The sequence below is a fragment of the Pinus tabuliformis genome, chromosome X (genome assembly GCF_031772625.1).
Source record: "Pinus tabuliformis cultivar Carrire ecotype Pingquan chromosome X, CPIR1, whole genome shotgun sequence".
NCBI classification, from domain to species: Eukaryota; Viridiplantae; Streptophyta; class Pinopsida; order Pinales; family Pinaceae; genus Pinus; species Pinus tabuliformis.
In genome coordinates, this window is record NC_142308.1 from 448,927,936 (window position 1) to 448,934,980 (window position 7,045).

A 7,045-nucleotide genomic window follows, 5' to 3' on the forward strand; every position below is an offset into this window, starting at 1 on the left:
TGTAACTTTGTTTTAATTAATAAAATTATGATTTTTCCTTGGGAAAAAAAAACCATCTAACAAACATAATCATCATTTAAATACACATTCAAATTCGCTATCATATAATTATATACACCTCTAGCACATATAAACATCATTCGCTAGCACACAAATCTAATAATCTAACAGGGCTTCATGGTCATGGTCACATCTAACAAAACACAATATTGTAATCTAATATCATCACCACACATCCTTAAATGTACATCTCAAGTCAAATAATTGTTATCACATACACATATATCTGCAAGCACATTAAATGAACATATCTAACAAGAATTCACAATATACACATAAACACCAACATATAAATTAATTACATTAACATGAACAAAAAAAGTGCACCATACACACACACACACACACACACACAAACAAGTCAAATAACTACATGATCAAGTGAAATATCTAATACAACAATAATAGTGGCAGTCTGGCCTGTAGCAGAATACGATGGATGGTCAACTGCCTCAATAATCGAATTATGAGGTGGAGGAGAAAGTGACTTGTTTGCTCTCTCAGGATAAAAAATGTGAGGCACTAGTGGGTGATAATGAGGTGAATGATGAGGAGGTGGAGTACTACCATAAGGATCATTGGTGCCCTGATCATGATCCGATGGGGTAGTACGTCTAGGTGAAGATTGTGTATCTGAAGGACCATAAGTAGGATCACCACTCTCATCACCAGAAGGATCATCACCCTAACCATCATGATCTATTAGGGTAGGACTAGGTGAAGACTCATTTGTATATGTTTCATGCCCATGATACCTCCTCGCTACTAGTAGCCTGGTAGCTCTGATGATATGACGCATCAGACTCATCATATTGTGTGGAAAATCCCTCAAGAGCTCCACGAACCTAGGATCTTCCCTAATGTCTCGAGTTGTCATAGGGTTGACTCGCTCCTCAACCAACAGTCTAGAGAGTTAGTTGCAATAGTCCATCTTGAGTTTGGTACATCCCTACACACCTGCATGCCCGCACCCATCTACATCTGAGGATATGTCTCACCCTCTGTAGCCTCATCCATCTTCCTTCGGTGGGGGAGGAGGAATGTCCCCAATGAAATTTTTGATGTCTACAAAATATACAGTACACAATAATAAGTAGACAATTTATTTAAACAATTTTATAAAACAAGTTAAATAACGTCTTAGAATAAATTTTGTTCTAATTAATTAAGACAATAAAGTGAAACTATATTAATTTAAAGAAAACACTAATATTACCTCTATCATTTATAGGCTCATCCAATGTGAAGAGGATGTTGGGAAACTGTCACCAATCCATCCCCACATAAGGATATGGTACCAAGAAAAACATGGGGTCATCATCACTGCCCAATAGTCGCATTTGCCTTAGTGAAAATCTTGGCAATATACTCCAGTAGGCCCCTCTTGGGCATCATCTCACCTCACATGTGCATCTGCACCTCAGTCATTGGCCTAGGAGGGTGACAGTCAAAAGTAGGCCTTGTCTACAGAAACATCTCAAAAAATAAACAAAAAAGCGTTGATGCAAAAGGGAAGTTTTCACTCCCATGTATCATAGCATGACATCTATCTAAAGACATGCAAAATTATCGCAAAAATATGGCAGACCATCTAATACATCATGGCCTCTACACCAAAGAATCGACATAAAAAAAGAAAAGAAAAAAAAAAACAACTAATGCATTGTCGATCACTACTATAGTGTGAAATGGTACTCATTAATAGTGAGAGGCACCTAACCTCCTCTGCACCAAAAGAAGTGATTTTTATTTGTCCACTAGACATCTGAAAATATAGTGCATGAACTACATGATCCCCAACATATCTCTGAGAGTAGACAAGTTGACTCTCTATTGCAACACCATGAGGGACGTCAAGGAACTGGGGAAATTCCTACCCTTCCCTCAATAGGTAGTAATGAATTATATTTCCTCCTCAGTGGGCCCATACCACATGTTAGGATCAACATGAAAAGCATGTTGGTGGGCATCCCACCAATGAATCAGCTGCACCAACAACCTAGAGTGCCCCTTTAGGGATGTAGCCTCCTCATGGTACTTAAGGAGGCATACATTCCTCAAGAGGGATTGGGTCGATGTGGTAATAGGGTGAGGGTATAAATCTCACTCCCTCTCTTATGCGTCCCATGGTCATACCACATTGTAATTGTCTCTCTATATCACCCCAAAAAATACACATTGTCTCTAATATATCTATCTATCCCTCCCTCCTCTCTCTCTCTCTCTCTCTCTCTCTCTCTCTCTCTTCTCACCCTCTCCCCCACTTCTATCTCTCTTACCTCCTGCTATCATGTCTCCCTCTCTCTCTATCTTCCTTATCACTCCCTCTCCCTCTCTCCACCTTTCCCTCTCTATTTATTTCTTCTTACCTCCCTCTCTCCCCCCCCTCCAAATCCATCTCTCTTTCCCTCCCTCTATACATTCTCTCACATCCTCTCTCTCTTCCTTCCCCTCTTTATCTCTCTCTATCTCTCTCTCTCCACCATCCAACTCTGTTACTATATCCCTCCCTCTCTCCTTCTCTCCCCCATTCTCTCCATTTCTGCTTCTTTGTCCCTTTGTCTCACCGCCAAACATACACACTCTCTCCATCTCTCCCTTGTCACTCCCTCTCTCTCCCCATTTGCCACTCTCTATGTCATATCTTCCCTCCCTCTTTTCCCCTCCAATCCATATCTCTATACCTCCCTCTCTCCTCTCCCTCCCTCTTAGCTCCTCTCTCTCAAGTCCTCTCTCTTGTCCTTCCTCTCTCGCCCTTTCTCTCCTACCTCTCTCTCTCTTCCCCAATCTCTCTCTCTCTCTCTCTCTCTCTCTCCCTCCAATCCTCTTTCTTCCCCCATCACTCTCCTCCTCTCTTTCAAGTCTTGTCTCTCATCCCTCGTTTTCCTCCCTTTCTCTCCTACTTACCTCTCTCTTCCGCCATCTCTCTCTCACTCTCTCTTTGACCTCCAATCCTCTCTCTTCCTCCACCACCCTCTCTCTCTCTCTCTCTCCAACTATGTTACTATATCCCTCCCTCTCTCCTTCTTTCCCCTTCTCTTCCCCCTTCTCTCCATCTCTCCTTCTTTTTCTCTTTATCTAACCCCTAAACATACACTCTCTCTCTCCATTTCTCACTCTCTATTTCATTCTTCTTCCCTCCCTCTCTCCCCATGCAAATACATCTCTCTATCCCTCCATCTCTACTCCCCTCTCAAGTCCTCTCTATCCCTTTCTCTCCTACCTCCCTCTCTCTTCCCCCATCTCTCTCTCTCTCTACCCTCCAATCCTCTCACTATTTCCCTCCCTCTATCCTTCTCTTTCTCTCCCATCCATCTGTGTCTCCCTCTCTTACCATTCTCTACTCTCTCACTCCTCTCTCTCTCTCTCTCTCTCTCACTCTCTCTCTCTCTCTCTCTCTCTCTCTCTCTCTCTCTCTCTCTCTCTTCATTCCTCCTCTCCTTCAGTTTATTTCCATCTCTCCCTTGTCACTCCCCCTATCTCTCCACCTCTATCACTCTATGTCTTTGTTCTTCCCTCCCATATATATCTAGAGTTAACATATATCATGATATATTAATATATATCATAATATAGAAAATTTAATATTGTATTAATATAAAGTTATTAAATTTAATAATATTAATATAAATATTAGATTTAATAATAATAATACTTTAATATTAATATAAAGGTTAATAATGTTTATTTTTGCATGGTATTAATAGTGATTGACCCATGGTATTTGGCCCATAGGCTTCACCTAAATAAAACTTTGTTTTTAGTGTTGATAAGTATGAAGAGGTTTATGGAGTAAATATAAAAAGAGGATTATTTATTTACCATACTTTTGGTTCATTTATATTTTTATTTATTTATCATATCTCTTTTATTTACTATGGTATTTGGCCCAAAGGCTTGGTATATAATTAGATGTTGATTTCTAATCCTATTTGATATATTTTTATTTATTTACCATACCTATTTATACCTCTTTTATATTTATTTATTTACCATACCTCTTATAAATATGGTATTTAGCCCATAATATATGTCCCATGGTATTTGACCCATCGACTTCACCTAAATAAAAATCTCTTTTTTGAATTTTCTTAAATATAAAGTGGTTTATGTAGTCTTTGTACCACTGTATTTTATTTTATAAGCAACAAAAATCTGGTTTATGGACCACGAGTCCACTAATTGTACCTCACAAGATAAATATAAATTAACACTAATCAAGAAAATATATATGCATGAAGAGAACATATATGCATAAGGAATTGGTTGTATACAATACTCTTAAAATAATAAACCTTTTCATAGTCAAACTCGTCTATCTATCCCAAGCCAGCCAGATTGTACATTTCCTTTGGTCATGAATCCTTAGGGCCAATTGGAAAGAGGAAACTCCTGCACCTTCATCACAGTTGAATCCACCTCTAATTCCAAGAAGTGCCCTCCGTTGTTCCAGTTTATGCTGATTTTCTTTTTGGAAGTAACGTTATTACATACTCCAACTGAAACAGATATACATTTCCTTTTTTGAATTAACTATTCTTGGTTATGTCCTTAAAACATAAAAGAATGAACTTGGAACAATGCACACATTTTTTTGAGTATGGTGGTTTTTCTTCCTTGGGAAGCAAGTCACTTTCTTGTTTGTTTGTACTGTTTTCTGTGTAGTATTTATATATAGATGAATTAACCAAAAAAAAATAACACGACTATGCAAAGTGGCACGCAGTATATTAGTTCATAAATGATTAAACTATAATGCTAGAGTTCAAGAAAGTGGGTAAATGTTGTAACAGAACCAAATGATCTCATAAAATAAATTAGTGCATCACAATATTTATGCCTTTCATGACTTCCAAATCTGTTCTACACAGATAAGTAAGACCCACTATGGGTAGGGCACAAATAGGTAAGACCTAAGACCTACTATGGGGGCGTCTCGGTCCTTTCCAGTTCATCAATATATCCAGCCGAGGAGGAACATGAAAAATATGTGTAGCTCATAGAGAATACAGGATATACTATGAACGGGTACAATAAGCCCAGTGAAAGTCATAAGAAAAGCATAAGGACAAGCATGATAAGCACAAAAATACAGAACTTCCAAAATTGCAAGTCAAAGAAACAATTTAGGTGGTTGAACAGGAATATGAAATCCATCTGTCATGGGAATTTTAAGATTCTAGAGAAGAACAATGAGAGGGACTTTTGCATAAATTTACCTCCATAAATGAGCATATAATATGGGCTACTTGAACATATTTGAAGCATTTTTTTGGGAAGAACCTAGTGAAAGAGCCTTGATCCTTATTGTAAAAGAACCCATACTAAAATCAACAGGTAGTATTGCAAAAATATCAAGTGTTGTACATGAAGACCAAATCTACCAATAAGGTGAGATGGAGTTGTTTGTGAACTATAGAAAAGAGAAAATTTCCCCAATTTAAAAGTTGATGGGTATTGATGATCATATTTGTGAGCTAGATCAAATAAAAACACTTGTAAAATACTTGAAACATGTGCACCAGAGAGAGTCTGGGAGGAGAGCAAGAAGGAATTGGTTGGAAAGTGTTAAGTATCGTGATCATTATCCTGTTGATTTGAATTGGTGTTGATTTTGTCATCAGTCTGGTTGTGTTTTGGAAGATTTCATTCCATAGATGACTTTTCAAACATTGTTTGAAGTTCAATTTTGTAGTGGAATTATTTGATGTAAAGAAAACAAAAAATATATGTTAAGACTCAATGTTCTTTCTGTAGTTGCAATATTGGTTAAATTGATTATTTTAAACACTAATGTTTCTTTTATGTACAAAATTGTATATCTCTGGTCTTAAAATGTCCTATTATGTTGTTCTTCTTTAAATCCAATGTGTGCAATTTAGATGTGTTTTTTTCATTTATGTTGCTTTTCTCTGATGGAAGTGTTACTATTTTATATATTTCTCTTGCATTTCTGATTGTTGTGGTCTTTTGTGCGGATCCCTTCACTTTGTTCACGTCTTTCATAATGAAAATATTGTTTACATTTATAATATTATTGTTGGGATTTCATGTTCTAGGTGTTTATATCAATATTCTTGAGATTTATACTATTAGTACATTCATGTATTGATATCAATGTATTTATGGCTTAAATTTTATTGATTGTTTATAATGTAGTGATATAAATGTGTTATTATTAACACAATGATGATTTATCATGTTTTAATGCTTTATGGTTTGCAATGTGGTTCTTCTATTTGTTTTGGTTTATGTTTTTTATCATTGTTTTGTGTTATAGCATTATTTATGTTTATAATATTGATGCCATGGATTTAGGGCTTAGGTTCGGTTTACTATTTCCTTGGGTTTATAATATTAAATGAATAGGCTTATTTGTTCTTTAAGTTTGTAATATTAATAATTCCTTCGGTTTATTAATCCCCAATATTAAGGTTTAAATAGTCCTAAGGTTTAATATTAATCCCTTACAGTTACAATGTTTATCCCTTCAATTTATTAACATGTTGCTTTCATAATATTAACAATCCCTAGGGTTTATTGATCCATTAGGTTTATAATATTCATAGTCACGTGGGTTGATCAATCCGCTGGGTTTAAAAAATTAATTCCTATTAGTCCCTTCCGTTTTTAATATTGATCCCTTGCCATTTTTGATCCCTTTAGTTTATAATATTTTTCCCTTGGGTTTTTTAATTTCCAATGGTTTATAATATCAAATTCTTGGGTTTCTTCATTCTTCAAATTTTTAATATTAATAATTCCTTGGGTTCATAATCCCTTGAGGTTTTAGTGTTAATCCCTTGGGTTTATTATTCCTTTGGGTTTATTATATCAATCCCTTGGGTTTATATTATTAGTCCCTTTTGTTTAATAATATTCCCTTAGGTTCATAATCCCTTGGGGTTTTAGTATTAATCCCTTGGGTTTATAATATCAATCGCTTGGGTTTATTATTCCCAAGTCAAACATGGTTTATTATAAT